This window comes from Anomalospiza imberbis, chromosome Z (genome assembly GCF_031753505.1).
Source record: "Anomalospiza imberbis isolate Cuckoo-Finch-1a 21T00152 chromosome Z, ASM3175350v1, whole genome shotgun sequence".
Lineage (NCBI taxonomy): Eukaryota > Metazoa > Chordata > Aves > Passeriformes > Viduidae > Anomalospiza > Anomalospiza imberbis.
The window spans coordinates 10,190,440-10,211,931 of NC_089721.1; the positions used below are offsets into that span (position 1 = coordinate 10,190,440).

The following is a 21,492-nucleotide window of genomic DNA, read 5'->3' on the forward strand; positions in this document are numbered from 1 at the left end:
ACAATCTCTGTGATACTCTCCTTCAAGTACCCCACACATCACAGAAGGCCACTAAGCCCTCTTGTCCAGCAGCTGAACAGCCCTACTGCCTCTCACCCCTGTCCAGCTCTTCACTCTTGGAATATCATTACAGAGTCTGTTCTACAGCTACCGGAGAAGAAATAATTATTGAACACAGCAGACTTACATCTGTTATATCAAGAGCAACAACTGGCCCTCAATTATGAAACCCAGTGTTTTCTACTACATATTCAGAGATAGTTCACCCTCTATTTTTAAAAAATCATACCATAAAAGCAGTTTTTAAAATATAAAAGCATTTATAAACAGAGCAGGAAATCACCCTTCTATTTATTTGTGATCCTTCTGTTCTTGCATCTGTGGATATCACCACACCATACATATTAAACACCTGTAGGAGGCATTGATGGAAAGATCAATTCCCGCCCCCAAAAAAAAAAAATTAAAAACCATAGTGTCTGTTTCTAATAATTTAACTTAAGATAAGGAGTAATAGGCTCATTTAGCATTTTACTTGATAACAGAGGGGAGTGAGAGAAAAGAGCATTCCAAAATTAACTCTCATTTTCATTGTTAGCTATTGATGACTTTGATTGCCACACATCATTAACTAGTTTCTCAACCAAATCAAAAGCTGTAAGAAATAAAATGAGAAAAAAACAACCCCGGGGCTATACTTGAAATGAGAAAAATGCACATATTTTTGACCAGATGGTTCTCCCTCTGAGTTACAAGTTTATAATATTAAATCATTACTCCACCATATTAAGTATTCTACTGTCTTGCTTGCACATGTTTTTAAATTCTAAGAAATCCTAACTACTGCATCACCTGCAGCAGAGACTTCCAGAGAATGTGAAGAGCCAGAACATTAATCTCTCCAGTATCTATCTGTTTACTGCACCCCAGAGTCAAAAACCCCATCAGCTCTGCTATGGTCTCAAGCATACTCAGTGAGGTCAAATATTTGTCAAGATAATTTGTTTTGGCTGGAATGGAGAAAGTAAAAGGAAACAGAGAGAAAAAGGCAGAAATACACCTTTTTTTTTTTGAGAGACAATGTTAAATTATGGACAAAATATGACTTGACTAGACAAAATATCTCTTTAAATCAGTCAAAGGTTTAGGATTCAGAGTATTTATAGGAGCCTCTAGGTGTGGTATAAACCTGGAGTAAGACCAGATTAGCCAATGCAAAAATCCTGGCTGTAGTAACTCCATTCCTTTCTGAATGTGCAGACTTAACCCCTGCTTAAGTCAGAGACAACATCATAGATTCTCTCCACATAATTTTATGTGCCTGAAATACCTATGGAAATTATTAATGAAAAATAAACATGACCTGTGCTAGAAAAGGCCCTTTCAAAGCTGTGAAGCACCAATAACCTTATTTCAGAGCTCAGCTGCTGAAGGACACTTTTAGAGGCCTTCATAAGGATGACTCTGGCCCTTAGCAGACTGGACCCCCATCCCATGCAAACATGCTCCCACTTCACCATCTTCTGGGTAAGCATCTAAAATAAACCCATTAAAGGGTCTAAAATAAACCCTTAAGAATCCTGTTCTAAGAGCACTGGTTTAAAGGATCAAAACCCCCTAAAACTGGTCCATACATCTCTCTGAATGTACATGGTTTTGTTCAGCCCCTTTTTCAAATTCTGCAACCAAACCAGCAGTACAGTAACAATCAGAGTTACCCATCCTGCTCAGGAAAGCGCAGTTAACATCTGTGACTCAATTTCTTTCAAAATAGAGACAGGACATCAGGCCTCATTAAAATGCCATATCATGGTGTCAACCTATGTTTCATGCCCTTCTGAGAACCGGTTTCTCAGAAACAGGGGAGCACAAATGTTTGGCCTTCTAATTCACAGCAAAGAATTATTTTACAAGACATTTCAGTAAATGAGGGTAGCATACCAAATACCATCTCTAAAAAGAGCAAGAGCAAGTTGCTATGTATTTTTCAGCAATAATTAACTGACCATCAACCCTGCAAATGCCACTTACTTCCTTTCCTATGACAACTCTTTTACCTCTTGTTTCAACACGCAAGAACCTGAGAGACACAACAGCAAACAGCTTTCCGGATCATGGTCCCTGGACTCAAATACAAATGCTCTTTTCCCCAGTGTTAAATGTTTTTGATAGCTAAGAGAAAGGCTCCATAGTGTAAGAGTTAGTTGCTGGATGAGGGCATCCCACTGTGGGCTGTATTTGGCACTTCTTTCCTATAATGTGAAAGCATGACACCCATTAGTATAATTGAGATTTACAAGCCTGCACAATGAAGCAAGACTTATAAAAGACCCAAGAGAGTGAACATAAGCTATCATCAACAGGGGAATATTTGATGCATAAGCCATAATGCCTTTACTAGAACGTTTCTGCCTTTCCTGAAAAACAAAATGTTTGGTAATGTTTGGTATTATTATGGTTTATCTATTTTGTATTTTTATCTCACACTGGTTTTTGAAACTAAAAATGTAAAGCCAAAAACAAACAAAGTCATCCTAAAACATGATACAGTCACACAGCAACAGAATAAAAATCTTTGAAAAGAAGAAATTGATGCAATAAAACCTTCAGGGAGACAGACGTGCAGGTGTTCATTTCTTCAGCTTTTTTGTTAGGTACTTAAAGGATCTAACTTATGCAGATGGCACAATTTGAATAAATTAATTTGCTCTGATCTATACTTGTGAAAGCACTATTTTAAAAAGAGTCTGTTTCTTTCAGTGCTGATCAAATTGCAATCAAAACCTGATAAATCTAAGCTATGGTTCTACATTTGTCCAGTAGTGCTTTTTTCAAATCCAAACTGAGTTTAAACAAAATTAATTAACTGCCTGAAAAGCTGCCCACATGCTGCTGTGTTATTCTAACTGACACAGTCCTTGCAATCTCACCTTAATAAACAGAACCTACCTACATCCACTGGCATCATGAACAAGCCATGCTACCTGGCCCAGAAACAAGGACCGGTATTTACAAATTTCCCCAGAAGTGTCCCCAGGCAAAATGAACAGATGTCTAAGTCAGCAGAGAGGAAGAATTAAAAAAGCTCAACTGTTGTAGGCATCTACCTTGTCTACACCCTTTCTACTCGTCAGACACTGATTACACAGGTAGTGAAACACAAATATAAAATACCTGTTGGGAATAACAAATGACAAATGCAACCTCTGGTTTTAAATTGAAATGACTGAACTGTTGACACACAAGAAAAGAAAACAAAAACAAACCAGAATTGTCAACCCAAGTGTTATTGTTTTGTAGATGGGAAGACAGTCCTGCAGTGTAGTCACACTATTCCTACTTTGTAAATAACTAAAGAAAGTGTTAAAGAGCGAAGCTTGGTCCCCAGATCTTTACATTTCTAGGACCAGCAAATGTTGATAACTTTTGCTGGTTATCAACTTGGAGTTGATAACTCCAAGAGCTGTAAAGGAAAAGGTCAAGAACACCTGGGAACTTAAGGTGTTGTTCAACAAATTTTGGAACAGGAGAATTTTTTCCAAGAACTCAGGAGAGTCAGTGCTTGTATAGTATGTACTGTAGGCACACAGCACATCACAGAACATCACACTCATGTCAGCTTGACATGATTCAGGGTGAGCAGGAAGGGAAAGAAGGAAGGACAGCTGATATTAACCAGACTGGTGAAGAATTAACAGCAGGAAGTATGGCCAAAGCCAACAGATTCTATCTAATGAGATTACATTTTTTTATATTTTCTAATCACATTTCCTAATTAGATTGCAAGTTTGACCAGAAAACATATGTTTATGACACATTTAGGTTTTCTAAGGCTTTTGTCTTGGCACATTTTTATGAAGAATGTTTTTTTTAAAAAAAAAATAAGTCAATGCTATCCTCATTCCTCTGACTCAAAATCTGTTAACTGAGAGAGCTGAAGTTACAATTATAAATGAGGAGCCATTATCAAGCAGGTACATTTCCACCAAAACTCTCTGGTGCTATCGATGTTGTCCCTTCTGGCACTGAACATTCGTACAAAGGTCTGAAAGACAACATGAAAATGTTTCTGGTCCCATCTGCAGACAGTACAAACACTGCAGGAGTACATCTTTCTCAGGAAAACAGGTGATAAGACACACAACCACCACTGCCATTTGTAATCTGAACTCCAGGAAAGAGTCCAATTTCTACAAAAATTCACACAAAAGAGGAATTGTGCTTCTGGAAACAAGGCTCTTGTCTGCAAAGCAGAAACTCTGAGAGTCTTGGTTTGACCTTAGGACAGCTGAAAACTGTCCTGAATGTACGTCTGCAATCAAAAGGGTTAACAGAATCCTGGGAGATGCACAACAGATCTGGGAATCTCTCCTGCACTACCACCTCCTGCTTCAAATGCTGCTTTACATCTCTTCTGATGGCAAAGCCACCTCTGCTTTGCCTAAGCAACACATTTACTCTATTTTCACCAACATCCAGGCTTTTCCCAGCACAGAAGAGCTTTGCTAGAAAGCAGGTACCAGACTAGAATTGCTTTCTTTCTTCAGAGATGCCACATCAAATTACAAGAAGAGGTATTCACTTCAAAATTGCACATTACTATCTACCTACCACACTGTATTTCGTATTTTTCTCCATGGTCTTCTTGCCTGTATAGTTAGAGCTTAATTTACTCAAAATATACTTATTGACACCCTGTTATTCTTTCATCTGTCAGTGTTGATTTGTTCACATGAGCAGACTCATGTTTTCCCAAAAACACACTTTTTCTGTGGCACAGTTACTGCCACTGCTTTGCTTCTCTCCAATCTTTCTATTTTAGCAAATCCAATGCAGCACTAAACTTTATTTGAAAGGTACACACAGCTCCTGAAAATCAATGATCTGAACTACCTAAACCTGTCCCCATTATCAGCCCTTCAATTATGACTCTCTGATGTGTGTTTCCACAGTGACACATGGAAGGTGTTTTTAGGACAGAGTACAAAGGAGAAGGAAGGGATGTGTGGCAGCAAAAATTACCCTATAAGTTTTAAACCAGGCTCAAGTCCGTCTTGCCCTAAGGACATGAACTTTCTATTTTTCCCAGTGAACTTGAAAGCATTACCATGTGAGCAGGAACAACACAAAAATATACAACTGCTTGAAAATCAACTTTGATTATACTCCCAAGGGATTCTTCCCAATTGCCTCCTCTCTTTCTTATGGGCTTGTTATTTCAATAAGTATTATCTGCAGACTGCTGTAGTTTTCTGTATGCAATGAGATTGTTTGCTACTTTAAAATTAAAATAGATTAATAAAAAAAAACCTAAACCAGAAAAACCACAACAAAATAAAGCAAAAAAAAAAAAAAAAAACAAACAGAAAAACAAACAAAAAAACCACCACCCAAGCAAAACAAACAAACAAACAAACAAACAAACAAAAAACCCCAACCAATGTGGATGTGTGCAAGCTGTTCCGATAACAGAAGTACAGAAATTGGGACTGTGCTGGTCTTGCCTTCTCATGTCAGACTCCTAATTTCCACAGCTGTTTACACCTCATGAGACAGAGTGATACAAAACAGTCTGAACTGCAGCAAGCAGACTTCCAGCTCTCACAGGCATCCCCTTCACTGGTAACCTGCACCCCTCACAACTGCCCACAGATGAAGATGCTATTCCCAAACTGTCTGCTCCTTTCCACCCTTTGCCTCTCATGCTAGTCTCTTCTAGCTCCCTACAAAGGTTATCAGACATGATTCCAGCTTTTCTCTCATAGATTTGAAAAACTTTCCTGTACCCTTACTTCTACTACTAGTAGTTACAGAGACAAGTGGTTCACTTCAAATCTTCTACTAAGCAACACCTCCATTTTCAAATGGTACTGAACTATATTTAATAAAGCCTTCTAGATAGCAAAAGTACTTCTACATACAGCTCTTGACAAAATTACACAAGTAACTTGAGCTGCGCTGAAGATGCTGACATTATACTCTTCAGTAAAACAGATTACAGATCCCACTTTTGTATTACCATCATGTTGCTTAATAATCCTGCAAAAATGCCAACATTATTTAAAAGCACTACATTCTTGCTTCATTATATGCAAGGAGATCTGCATCAACATACTCAAAGATCTAAAAATCTCAGAGCATACAAAAATATTCAACATCACACTGGTGTTTACCCTTTTCTTGGCTATGCAACAAGAGTAGAACTTGGCCCTTAGCTGTGACCGACTTTTGCAAATCATCTTATCATTTTTTATGGCTCAAAAAATGTTTTGCTTATAACAAAAATCCCCGCTCTTCTCATACTCCAAAAGCCCCATGAGATACTATGCCAAACTGCTGCTATACTATTAGACCTCTTACAGTAAATTCATGTGCAAAACCAAATCCTCTGCATTTAAACACTGCCTTTAATTTGTGTTTCACAACTGGGTTGGGCAAGCAGCCACTCAGCTGGCTGGGCAGAGAAGCCAGCTGGCCAGCTCATGGAAAGAACCTGTCAGAGACTACCCACAGAGGCAGCCAAGAAAACACAACAGGGTCTCCAGCAGCACCCAGGGGTCCCTCGTGGGCACTCACCACAACGATTCACCCTGCTGCCCAGCTCTAACTATCACTCCTCCCATCGCCCTCCTGTTCCCACACCTCTTCTCATTTCTAATGGGAGCAGTTCTACCCATTTCCCAGATTTTAAAAATCTGGCACAACTGATGAGTAAAAACAAACACATTTTATAACCTGGAACTACTTTCTTTTTTCCAACTGTACGCACAGAACAAAAATGCCCCTATGGGTAACCTTTGCTCTGGTAACACATAACACAACACAGAACTGTGTCACAAGTCAGCCTTTAAGTTTACACTGCTGCAGAAGACAGGCAGCACATTTCATTCTTCAGCATTAGAGTGAAACAAAGAGCTGGTCTCTGCCTCAGCCTCTATACAAGACAGATTTGGAAGTACTAGGGGGTATTTTCTGTGATGTTATCCAGCACCTATGCAGAGTCAAACAGTTAGAATTTCTTGTTGTTCACATCAAGTCCACATCAAACTCTCTGTTTTTAATACAGTTGCTGGAGCACAAATTAGCCTTTCAGAGATTAAAAAAAAAAAAAACAGAGACTACAGAGTAAGCACCATGTCTGCTGTCTGACTAAAACCAGTGCAAGTCTATGCATAGAAGAAACCAGGCCAGAAAGTAAATAGTTTGCTGCCTCACATACTTGCTCACTAACTTCTTAAAGTGAAAGATGACCCCCCCAAAAGCCTTTCCAGCCCTGGCAAACTGCACAGAAAATAATTCTCTAAAGAGTTAATCTGGCTCTTACATTGCAGAATTCAGCACACAAGAACAGAATGCCCAGGCTTCTCTCTCTGCAACTCCAGTGCTCTGCGATCATGTAACAAACCAATGTAAGATACATTATCTTACTTCAGCAACAGAAAGCAATGAATTTGAATCTTTAATGAAACCAACACCAAAAAGATACATTATAGTCTTAGAAACTGTAGTACTATTAAGCCTTTTAGACAAAGAGTTAGGGAGCTCCAGGGCACTCTGGGCAGCACCTCCAGTCACTCCCAGGTTTCCACACTCCTGCTGACAAGCAAGGATACGACCCCAGGAGACACCAACAAAAGACAGAAAGCAGTAATTGGAGCTTATCTAATTTCAAGAGTCAGAGGCTGTATTTAGACTAACTTGTACCCCATCATGCCCACACTCCCTCAGTGTATGGGACCTCTGCTCTCTAACAGCCTTCTCCTGCAACCAAATATTTCTGGTACTGCCCAACAGCACCACAGCACTTTGCTGAAGAGAATAAAAGGATGCCACTGGAGGGCAGAAAGGGTGTCCAGACTATCTCCAAATCCAATGCCATCCTTGTTTTTGGACTAGAGAGGTCATGCAAGTAGTGGCCACAACTGCAAGCAGAGGTCAGAGGGAGCAACAAAAACCAAAGCAAGGAAAGAAGAGGGCTGACCCACACCACACAGGGCAGAGTGAGAAGTGACACCTGGAAGCTGCCATTACACTAAAAAGCTGCACTCACAAAGCAACACAGCATCAGTGTGTCAGCCACAAAGGGACAAAAGGGGTCTTAAGTCAAGGTTATGTGAAGAGAGAAATGTTAACTTGCTTCCGACAGCATATACTCTAATGGATACAAAATACTACAGCAAACACAGTAGGACCAAAGCAAAAGGAAAAATTTAAGAGATATTCTTTTCCTGTTACATATTGGTAAATGCAATTATGATGGACTCATGTTCTTTAGTGCTTCCTGCCTGAATGATGCAGCAATCCTTATTGGTCTGCTAACAGATTCTTCTTAAATGAAGACTGACCAAGAAGGTATGATACAATCACTGCTCCCCAAGGTTCACTGTTTAGAGTGGACAGGTATGAAATGTATTTGCATCTGTAGGTTGATCTCAGAATGGGACAAAGAAAGATGTTATAAAAACATCCTAAGCCCTGCTTGCACCTCATATTTGTCTCCTTCCTTTCACTGGATCAAATGCCAAAGCACTTGCTGTTGTGGGCACCACACATTTCTCCTATCAATGTACCAAGATGCACTCCCCTGCTTTTCTGAGTTAAATCACCCAGTAACCCTTCCTCTGGTTGCCCCAAAGGAAAGAGTTTGGGCAAAAGTCTGAGGATAAAAGAATGCTATTGTATGGGGTAAACAGTACAGTCCTCATGCAAACCCTGTTTTCAGGCTCCACTTCATTTTCTCTTGCTTTATACCTGTGGTGATCAGTAGAGAAACACTTAATACTAAAGAACAGAAATACTTCAGACAGGGGGGCAGATGGGACACCCTGAAATAAACCTGTTGTAAATGTGCTTTTTGCACAGAACAACTTTTTCTGCCACAAACAGCATGTGCCAGATTCCCCGGCTGCAAAGCTGAGTTACACTGCAGTAAAACACCCATTGATGCAAGCCCTACAGGAATACTGCCATGCTCACTCTCCTCTGGATGTACTCGCTCTATACTGCCTCAGCTTCCATGCATAACAGTTCCCAGACAACAGAACTTTATGGCTGCCAAGATCTTTACCCTGCAATCAACTGCATGAACAACACTAATTTTCTTTTTTTTTTCTCCCTTGTCTTAAAGTTCTGTCTCTCCTTTACTTCTTGTCTCCCCTGCCTTCCTGTGTTACCCACAAGTGTGTTAATTTAGCTCCTACTAGGTATCTCACTTGGTTCAGAAACCTTTGGGTAATCAGAGTATTATCTTCATTTGGAGTATTACCTTCATTTTAGTCTTTGTATCCTTAAAAGAAAGGTAAGGTTGAAGTGAATAAAGACCACACATGAAAGGACACAAGATGTTTATCAACCAGATTTCAGAGCAGTGCTTAAAAGGGATGTCTTGACTTCCTGAAATCTTACCTTCATGTAGGGCCATGTATGGCTAAATCATCTCCCACTGTTACTTTATCTCTTATGCTACAATTTAAAACTTTATTTATGTTTTCTTAGTTTTCCAGGTCTTCCCAAGGATATCAGACTGCATGTTTCAAGAAGAGACTGTGAACCCTCACAAATCACTGTGGTCCCAGTGCTCAAAACAGAACTTAGGCAGCTAGAAACAAGACAAAAAGGAAAACCCTAAATCTACAAATCCAGTTGCCAGTTCTACCTTACAAAAACTAAATCTCACATAAGAAGAAAAGGATGGTCTCAGACCAACATCTCTTACCCCTATCCTATTTCTCAAAACTGCTGAAAGCAAACACCTAGGGAATAGTAAAATAAGATGTGGTACTTCCCACAGATTCTTACCCTTTTTCAAATGGAGTGATAAGAAATGCCTGGTGTATCCTGAGTGAACCTTTAGTCACATTTTCCCATATTTTTCTAATCTCTGCTCAAATCTTATGCTCTTTTTTCCTTTTTATTTTTTTTTCCTCCAAGGTAACATCCTTCTACTAACAAATTGCCCCCCAAAAAGTCCACAAAGCATAAAGCAAATGTATTCAAATCTTAGCCTCACACTTCTAACAGATGAGCTTTTAAGGTAGAAATGTCTTTTATTTGCTAAGTCTGTGACTCTAGACTCCACACTATGACACTTGAATTTTCCCCACTTCAACTTCATGTCCACCATTTCCTGGTTTAACGATACAATATCCTGGTCCTTCTCCATACTGATGATACTTTCTAGATCTGCGTCCTGAGCTAAGTTCATCACACATTACTGATTCTTGTCCCATGAGTATCAATGAAAAATTTTAATAAAAGCAGCCCCAGAACAGAGACTTCATGGACCACATGAACAGTGTTTTTTCTCCCAGTAATACCACAATTACTGGGATGTATCATCCCAAGCAACACAGTGCTCCAAAATGCAGAGCTATGACACTCCTGACACATCCCAAATACACAAGAGTAAATGCTGCACACAAATAAACACATACTCACCTTGCCAGATGTCATTAGCCCAGTTACTGGAATGCAGCCAGGTGGGTAGGGAGGATGATGGGCAGTTCCCAAATGCTTCACAGGACTCCAGATAGCAATGGTGGCACTTCACCAATGGTAGATGCACCGTGCAAGTATAAATTAGTGACTGATTTAATTCTACAGTGGAATGACAAATGACAGTGAAGAATACTACTCCATTCTCTGCGGCATTGCTGCAGATCCTAGACAGATAAACAGGTCAATCTACCGCCATGTTCAGGTTAAACTCTGAAAGAGATCTTGTCTTGTAATCAGGTTAAAAAATTTAAAACACAGGCCCTAAGAAACCTGGTTGAAGCTTAAGGGTTTGGGGGAAGTGGGGTGGGTTAGTGGAGGTTTTCTGCTTTGAATTTTTGGTTTTATTTTTAATTTAGATAATTCTGATCTCCTGACTTGTACACAAAAATAGCCTGTGTGAGGGCTAAGAATGCCAGTGGGAGATGGACAATTCACAAATTCCTACACTTCACAGAAATCCATCCACTGTGAGAATCTCAGCTATTATGCCTAATGTGTTTTTCTCATTTGGGTTTCTAATTTGCACACCATTTATCCACTTCAGACTTTGTACATCACTTCATCTCTATGTTCTGCATCTCAAGTCTTCACACTGGACTGTATGGATAAATAATGGATTTCAATTCAATTGTTACACAGGACTTTATAGGTCAAAGAATAGAAGTTCTTAGTAATGGGGAAACACAGAACATTTGTAAAGGATGAAAAAATGCAACTCAGTTCATCTAGCTCCAGTCTCCATGAAGAAGCTTGACATAAACAAACTTGGCTTGTTTATATTTTACAATATCTAATTGTCATTCAGTCCTTTACAGAACACATTTCTTGAGAAGTATTATGATAATCAACTTAACTAGAAATAGTACCATATAAAGCAACATTCACAGCCATAACATGAAGAGACTATGCCAAAAGCTGCTCTGCTGCCTTGCCAGAAGATGACATGTCCTAATTATGAGAAAATGGGCAAAAAGATAGCACAACTGGGCTGGAGATAATACTCCTTTCTAAAGCAATTCAGAATACTGGTGCAAAATAAATTTAATAGCCTAAAACCTGACTTGGGTAAATAACTGTAGCTGATGATCTGGCATGACATTTAATGAATTTAATGTTGTCTCTATTTTATCTTACTAAAATATTATTATTAAATTTTATATTATTTGAATAGACAGCTACCAATTTCCTGGAAGGCAGTGATTGCTATTGCAGGCAGAGGCTTTGTGGTTAGTCATAGCTAATTTACACTCTCCTGTTTCATTACCTCCTTAGAGTTGGATTGCTTTCACAGGTGCAGTAATGGTCATTTAGCTTCATAACATTCCTTGGCATTTCTCTCCTGAACTATTACTACTCTCAGACTTTTGATCTCTTTTCCAAAGCCAAGTGAAATCCATTTCGTGATTTGAAAGAGAGGACTTAATTGGATAAACAAGTGGCATGCTGTCTCTGTAGCTCAGCTAGCAATAAAATAAGAAACATGTAGTTATATGTGTAAGGAGAAACCTGTACTTCTTCTAATTTATCCTTTTTTTTTCTGACAGCTGGGACTGGGGTCCTGCTTCCAAGAAGCAGCAGTAGCCTGTGCTTTGCATTTTGATGAAAAAGGGATTATAACACACCTGTTGTTTTTTGACAAGCATCTGCCACCAGCTGTGATCTAACAACATTATATAAAGATACATCAAAAAATCTCAGCAGTACTCAGCCACTCTAAACTGACATGATGTAATAAGAAATACAGTTTCTCCTTTTGATTATAAGTTACTCAGAAAAATACAACAGCTGTTGTAAAATACGCAGGCAATGCAGATCAAATGCTTTGGTGTTGTCTATAGACCTGGCAAAAACAGTTTAATAAACATTAATATCCACTTAGGCTCCTTGAGCACAAAGATCCAACAAAGGACATCCAGACTCCACATAGAAAATAAAGCCAGAAAGAACCTGTATTTAAAAGAATTTCTTATGCCTCAATGCAGCAACAACAACCAATTCTTGCTTTCCACTGCACACACAACTTTCAAGAGAAGGCACCTATGTTAAAATACAGATATGGCAAAACACTCCAGGTTGGTGAATGCCTGCTGTAAACCCTGTGCCATAAGAACACAGCAGTGGCCAGACTGGATTAAAATAAAGATCCTTCCAACTCAGTAGCTTCATCAGCAGACACAGGCAGATTTTTATGGAAAGGCTGCAAAAACAGCAAAGACAAAAGGACACACTCACTGACCTCCAGATGTTCTGGAAACCTTCCACTTTGGGATGTCTTGAGTTAAAGGCTACTTTCTCATCACTTTGCTGGAGTTCTTCTCCACCACTTGCTCATTTTACCCATTTACTTCCCTGCCATTCAAGATTCCTCATTGTCTACAAATTTACCAATCTTCTACACAGTCAACTGAAATAACAGATTAGATCTCACAGCTGGCAATTCAGCAATTTTATATTACTTCATTTGGAAAAGCAACTTAATGGCTTATGTGGGTTTTTTTACTAATAATGAATAGTCATCTTGGCTATGACTCTTCACCTTCAACCGATTTCCCTGTCTTAACATCTGGATTAAAAATTAGTTTACAATCTGTTATACAGGATATTAGAAAACTCTAAGAAGCTATTAAAGTAAGGACAAAGGACAACCAGTGAATGTCAGAAAACTCTTGAGAGTGAGCAGCTGGACAAGAAAGAAAAAAAAATCCAGTCAATAGATGAATGAAAATTGGTACAGCGAAGGGGGAAAAGCAGCATATGGACTCTGATCTGTCTGCTACTGTGCAGAAAGAACTTGAGCTGCTGTTTTCATGAGGAAAAAAACTGGAACTATATAATAAACTAATCTTAACAACTGTCCAACAAAGCTGGCAAGCGTCTGGAATTATCAAGAAATATAAAAAATAATTAGGAATACGCTATGTCACTGAGTAAATAATCTCAAACACTATGCTCAGTATCTGACTGTTCACTGTGTCCTCCATGACAACAACTCCAAGAAGCATCAAATAAAACTGATAGAAAAAGCCAGTGAAAAACAAACGAAGATACATCTAAATAATTTTTAAGTGTTATAATTCAGATGTAATGATTCATATTTCTAACACTGAGTAAAGGGGTGCCCAGATAATGTGTGAAATACTAATACATCAATAGGTTTTCCAGCAAAAATTTAATCAGACTTGAAAACAGAAGCACGGATGACCAAATGGAAGATGGCCAACTGCCATGTTCTTACTCATATCCGCATATTTATTTAGTCATTGCTGGACAGAGGATGCTGGATAAAATAGACACTCACCCTACCCACAGTCTCCATTTTTATGGTTTTGACCAGATTTGGTCAATGGCGGTTCTAGATAAGGAAACAGACCGAATTAACACTGCATAAAAATTAGCAGAGACTCAAGTTTGGACTGATCATTTAAAATTGTCTTTGTTTCAAATATACACATTTCAAAATTGGGTGGGAGGGAGGAGTGAAATTTGAAAAAAGGAATCTTGAGACCCAAAGCTGCATCTGCATGAGCCTTTACTGTGAGTTCTAAGTAGAATTAATTTAGATCTATTCTTGGGCTTTCCATGCATCAACATGCAGTTTATTAGGGATCTACTGTTTGCCATGAGAACTGGAACACACCATGGATGAGTTTAAATACAGTCACTGTTTAACCAAGACCAAAAGCGTTTTCATGACTACTTACTCATTTTTAATGCTTGTCCTTCTCCAGAGCACACCTGGAGCCAGTGTGTATATAAAGCAACTAAATATCCCTAAATCACTAAAAACTTAAATTCTGCTAAATACCTAAATTCTATTTAAATTTCAGACTAAATCATTAAATACTTAAATTCTGCTGCAATTAACAAATGAGTTGGGTAAGTCCATTGTTAAGCATCAGATTCTTGAGAAAAAAAAAAAAAACACAATAATTTCAATGTTTTTTGGCCACAGGTTGGTAACAAGGAATACATACAACAGAACAGAAGCTTTCTCAGCTCACCAAATAGATCTGAACCCAAGAGCTTTAGCTGCAGTGGAGCCATTCTGCAGTGACAGAGCTACGTGTATGAATACAGATTTGCGTGGCTGTGTACCTCCGATTTTTGGGCAAATATAACGAAGTTCTGATGCTGACACTGTGCAGAGACTGCAGCTGCTCCTCTCTGACAGACAAAGAGAACTGAAGAGGCCATCGTGAAAACAAAGTAAAGAAAAAAAAGTTCTATGAACAGCAGAACTATCAAAGCCTTGGTCCCCCACAGATTTGCTTCTCACATGTGCCCCATTTTCCCAGTCAAAGTAATTTCCTCCAATCTCTCCTGAACTCTCCATGCACTCCTCACCATCAGCAGGGACATGGGTAGCACTGCACCTCACTCAGTAACAACTTACAGCTGTGCTGAACCACTGGCCAAGCTGAGTGGCTTGGCACATCCATTATTTCACTGATCAGAAGTTCCCACCTTTACCTGCAAAATTCTTAAGAATTTAATGGCTTTGACACCAAAGATAATAGAAGATACTAAAAGAAATAGAGAACAGACCATTTTACAAACCTTAAATTATTAAGAATCAAAGCAAAATAGATGTTATGCATATTTTTTACTTCTGCATCCTGAACCTGAATCTCACAGGCTTCCCTCAGTAAACATAAATGTTTTATACTAAGACACCAAGGTAATGAAATCATGACATAGTACATTGATTACAAAGACTCATGGAAACTGGAAAGATGATTGACAGCTCTGTACATGAACATTATTCCTAAATAATTAGCAAATATATAGATAAATATTTAAACAAGAGATTAAGATTCCTAAAAACTACCTTATAAGAGTCATCCTTTCATATTCTCAAAAAATAATTATCTTAAAGGAACATTCTAACTCTGAGTACTCCATCCAAATCACAGATCAAAAAGACCAATCCTTATTTTAACCTACCCCATCAATGACTCCTCCACTGAAATGTAACACAATGTTATAAAAGCTCCAGTCAGACCCAGCTTCTGGTCTAACAACTTTATATTGGTTAAAGGTGACAAGGCCAAAAGCAGGAGCCACAGACACAGCCAGATTCTCATGTATTGAGATCACTGATGAGATTCGTTTGACCTGTCAATTAGAGTATTTTTGCAGACAAAAGACTGGGGGAAGGGAGCTGGCAGATGGATAGTCGAAGCTCAAAGACAAAGAAAAGGGATGGATGTTAAAGTACTGCAGCAAATACTAATGAAAGTTTGAGTGATGAATCTATTGGGAGATGGGGGTAGACCACCACAGACCACCACACACCCTGACATTGGATCAACTTCAAAAAGAAAAACAAAACTACGCAAAGCAACCATAACACTAGTAAGTCAAGAGAATACCCAGACATTTATTACTATAATGGAGACACAAGGCAAACCAAGCACAACAAAGAACAGATGCACAGCAAAAACTGCATTTACTTTCAGTGTATATTTTTCTACTTGCAGTATTTTCCATACTACTGCATGTGAGAAGAGATGTACAGCAGCTATACAACCAGGTCAGCTGGCAGGTCTTTCTTCTTTAGGATTGCCAGAACAAGCCAAATTGCAACCATCACACTATGGAAACTCCATGGTATCCAGCCATGGAGCAATTCTCATCCCCAAGGAAAACGCTGGCAGCTTGACTTCATTCTTCCCATTCTCCAAACACCATATTCCTACATTTTGGTTCCACCAGATTATCCCTTGCCAGACAAACCAAAAGAGGCTGCAGTGGAGATGTCACTGACACCTAAGTAAGAAGACACAACTGGCAGAGAGGCAGATATGGCCATACTTCCAAACACAAGCAGGACCCACCCAGTACCATCCCTCAAGGAAAAGACAAAGAAGGATGCAAGATACTGTCTTAGAGGAAGAAAGGAGAGATGAGAGAAGAGCAGGAGACTCCTGAAGAACTTCTGGTTTTGTCTCCCAGAAGCCTTGTTCACAGAATGGAATTCATGTATCTCACGAAGCACTACAGGAATACATTCCAATTCAACTCGTAAAATTAAAACAGACACCTAAACAGCACACATGCCCAAATGTGTTCTGGGGGTGTCCAGTCACAGGTCAGGGATCAGCACTGAATCCAATGCCAGGCAGACAGAAGTTTAAGTGAGGAAAACGTTACATGCCCCCTTTCCTTAACTGTCTTCTCACTGCCACATTTTGCCACTTTCAATTATCAAAAGACACTTCCATTGGAAGAGGAACAATTCTACTAGCTGCATGTGTACTACAAGTGAATAAAAAGACATGGCTATTTTTCTGGGCTATAGGAGTGAACTGTGTAGCATTTTAGCTTTGCTAAACCCTGGTAACTACCTTTAACAACAGATTAACAAACAAATGGTCAGTAATCAAACTAGCTCAAATGCTGGGAGATACAGAAACAAATAAAAATATGTATTATAAGCTTAGCAAGACATTTTATTCTTACATTATGTTAGAAAAAATATTATAAAACTGTTTTAAAGATTCTTTTATTCTCAAACCTCATCTAAGGAAAATATCAAGTCCAGTATATTGAAAGATGCTTTCTGTGTCTATAGGAGAGGAAAATGTAAACAGCAGTATTAGACCACCGTCACAGAGTCCACTATCAATAAAATACTGTTATGATACCTGCACAGAACTGTTCAACTTGGGACAGATCATAAGACAGCAACATGTGGGTCAACATAAAGAAAGCATCTCACACCAACTAGTAAAGCTTATGGGCATGTAGCAGGAGAACAGAGTTCATGCTGAATTCTCCCAAACTGATGCAAGTCTGCAAAAGATAAAAGCTACACTGAGAAGACAGGTGAAACCGTATGAGCTCATTCTGAGCTTCACACAACAGTGATATCCTGCAATACAGAACGGTTACATTCAAGCAGAATTCAGTCACCATTCCACTTCAGTGGAAGCTTGTCACAGGTGTCAGGACAGACAAAGATGCACCCAGAGAGGTCCCACTTGGAGCATCTCCTACCAGCTGCTACACAAACAGTCATACAGCCACCAACTAAAGGTCCACAAAGGTCTGCCCCGACTGTGGCTCAGCACAGAGGGAAGAATGGAGGTGGGCGAAACTTTCCAAAAATCTTTTCATAGGCACCCAGCACTTCTTACAAACAGTAATGACCACCAGGACAGAGGCAGCCCTCTGACTAGCTGGAGACAGGCAAAGCAGGATCTTCCCACAGGTCCTGTATGGCCAGGACCTTGCCAGATACACGTGCACAGATTTCTATACTAATGTGCTTCCACTCTCATCCCTTTTCCATGCTAATGCTTGCATTGCCTTTGAAGATAAATGCATCCCCTGAAGCAGCTGTTTGATTGACAGCTCTGCTCTGTAAACAAGTGTCAAGAAAACAAAGCCTTAATGATGCTCTGTTATCTAAAAATACTATAAACAATGTCTGTGTTACTGACGGATAAAAGAGGGCCTTGTTCCTAATGAAGAGGATGGACTATCAGAGGAAAACTCACTTCCCAGCTCTGTAGGACTCAGTGCATATAAACCTAAGGTATTCATTCAACTTCACTGGGCTTTGCTCGCTCCCAGCCCGACTGAGAGGACAAGCTGACACCACTGCTCCAACACAAGGGATTCTCAGGACTGGCACACAACTGACAATTAAGAAACTAGTATTGGGAAAGTTCATTGTATCCTTCTGTGGAAAGGCACTGGGAAAACTCAGAGCATTATTAGAAGAGTGCCCTAAATAGTCTGCCAAGACAGCCAATCCAAACATCATTTTCACTCAAAGATATAAAAACAAATAAATTTCTCCCTTTACTTCATCTTGAAAATTTTCCTGTATCTAAGTGATTTCATGTCTGCTCCCCTTCCAAGTGCCAGTTTGATGTCTCATGTGTTCTAGTAGTGACTTCCCCTCCAGGACTCCCTCATCCAAGTGTGACCCAAAATAAACAGCAAGGTCTGTCCCACTCTGCCCATGTTAACACATGCATTATTCAAAAATGCTCAGAAGTGCAAAAGACTTTACTAAGCAACTGACCCATAGAGGAAGAGACAGAGATTACAGCATCATGTTCTTCAACCTCCTAAGAAGGTCATAATCTATTTAGCATGAAATGGAAACTAAGAATTCACAAGGTGTAAGAAAAAAAGTTATTTGGAAATTACATCTTATTTCCTCCAGATCTCTGCTAATTATCCTCTGTACCCCCTTGCCCAAATCTGATCAAATCCCTTCATGAATCTTTTTTTCCTATATATACTTCTGAAAACAGAGACACAGTTACCTTTTTTTAAAAAAAGAACAATGTCACACAATGACTGTGCCACCCATTTTTATATCTCACATCTATCATTCGGTTATTTCCCTTGCAGGCCATTTTGTGAACATAAAAAATAAATCAGCAATGTCTGTGTAATGCCAAGGGAAGTAGGAATACACTTCAAAGTGAAAATGAAAGGGTGATTTTCTGTTTTCACTGCACTATTTTTATGAGTGATTTTTATGACAAACACAAACCTACAGCACACATCTTTTTTTGGCTCTTATACACCACTATTGTCCTGGAAATTAAGAAGTGGTCAAATACAAATCAAACAGGCCCAAAATGAGAAGTTATTCCACAAAGAGGACTAGTACTAGGATTCCCCTCCCACAGGCATCTTTAGGATTTTATTTTGCTCCAATTCAGGCCACCATCTGTAAAATGGGGGTGGACATATTCTTAAGCAATTCACTTGAGCAAAATTACAAAATAATAATGCAACCATTTAACACTAAAAAAGACAACCAAGAGGATATTCCATAAAACATATTAATTTTATCAAATCAGTACTTTCCAGTTGTATATGTATTTTTTTAACCAGCTCCAATGACTAAGAAAACCAAAAATTTGAAGTTTAGGGATCACAGAGTTTCCTGTCATGCATTACCATGGTAAATTGGCGCTTCACCAAGCTTATTAAAAATGCCTCAGCAACAAAAGCACAGTAGGCTTTAATCTGATTATGAACCTGAAGCGTCAAGACCAAACAGCATCAGGGAAGGAGCACCCCTACATTCCTGCTCCCATTATTTAAAAGTTAAGACACTGGTTTTCACCAGCTCTTGGGTTCTGAGACTTGAGCATATCAGCATAGATTTACCACAGCAAACAAGCTATTCATTTCTCCTCTTGCCATATGTTACTTCAGTATCTGAAGCAAGTTTCTATAATTTCATGGTGTTTACTCATTCTCAGTTCTCCTTCATTCTCCTCCCCTCCTTCACAAGAGTAAATGGAAAAAAAATATTTTCATTAGAAAACCACAACTCAACCCAGAAAGAAAATAAAACAGAAATAGACCTGATGCCAAAGAGCAAAAAATTGAGGATCACCAAGATGAAAATAAATCAACACTAGAGCTCAGAAATGTGGAGCTCTAAAAAAAAAACAAACAAACAAAAAGTTTCAGACATATTACATTTTTAATATGAAAATCTGATTTCATTTCTCATAGCTGACAAAATTATTAATCAATAGATATTTTCATATGACATTAGATCTTTTGGAAAACTTTCAGGGGAAAGGCAAGCTAAATCACCATTCCCCAGCTTGTGGCACCCAGGGAATCAAGATACAGACCCAACTCTTACTGCAACCTCTTCGGAGCAACAACTTCTGGACTTCAAAAATCATAACATCAAAACCATCTTGTTTTTACCCAGAGGCAAAATTCATTTATTCAACCTGAATTAATTTATGATTATATATTTTCAAAGTTTCATTTTGGGGCAGGTTGGGAACACAAAACCTCAACAGTGATTTTTCTGATTCAAGCGTTTTTTCAAAACCTTCAAGTGAAAATAAAAGTCAAAAAGTTTGTAACACAAATGAAAGGATAATTTTAAAGGATATTACCAAGCTGGATTTAAAATGCAAATTGCATTTTTTTTTCTTTTTAGTTCTTGTTGCAGACTAAATACTTCCAAAGACATAATGAAGATCTAGCACCTCATTTTCAAGCTTTCATCCTACTGAAAAATAACAATGACATTCTGGTAAAGCAAAAAACAAAACAACCAAAGGAACTACTTTTATCATCATATCTCCTTTTACTTACTGACCCTGTATGACTAAAACATGTTTCGGAGAAATTTTGATAAGTTGGTCCCCACTGGAAATGTAACTTAGAAAATAAAATCCCTGATCTTCATACCTGTGGAACTGAAACTTCTGGCCTCAAGCAATGGTTTGTTTCTCCAGGAAACATGCCAAATGTGTTATCGGCACTTCCAAAAACTCTGGAGTTTCCTATTTCATATATAGCAGTGCTGTCTTCATGTTGTTTCTCACACACCGCCAGAAGAATTTCCATAGTTTCTGAAAGCTTCACACAGCTCAACAGCAAGGAACACACTTTGATACTGACATGTTAGCAGGGAAAGGTTACACTTTACACTTCACTCACCCTGGTATTCAGGCTCAGAAATGAAGCACCAGTCCCCAGCCTCCGGCAGATTTGAGACATGTTGGCCAAAAGGCATCAATCTTCTGCCTCAGGGGCTCTCAAACATTGTCATTCACCACTCCAGGCATGTGGAATCAAGGCAGGAGAGCACATACATGCTGCACGCCTTTCATCAACACCTCTGCCTGCACACTCCACAAACCCTTTGGGTTCTCCCTCTCACACATCACACGTGCCAGTTTACACACCTCGCTACGTCCCCTTCCCACTCAGGCAGTTTGTTCCTTCTTTCCCTCCAGAAAGGCATACTCAGCCTCATGCGCTAGCACAAACCAAAGCTATGGCCGTGATTAAAAAACAAAAAGCGTGGAAAATAAAAGGTTTCCATCTCCTTGTCTCAGTGTGAACCACAGGATGCTGAGAAATGTTTGACTTCAAGCTCCAGCCTTATAAGTGCTCTTTGACATGACAGATGCCTAGCTTGAATTCAAAGCTCTGGCTAAGGTTGCCATCTAACCTATCATTTATATTTGAAGCTGCAGTGCAGTT

At 39.0% G+C, this 21,492-nt stretch overlaps 1 protein-coding gene across 1 annotated transcript in view; it reads right to left on the reverse strand.

The window, feature by feature from the left end:
- ADAMTS12 (ADAM metallopeptidase with thrombospondin type 1 motif 12) overlaps positions 1 to 21,492 on the reverse strand; it is a 144,600-nt gene that overhangs the window by 117,401 nt on the left and 5,707 nt on the right. The gene's annotated exons all lie outside the window — the stretch shown is intronic.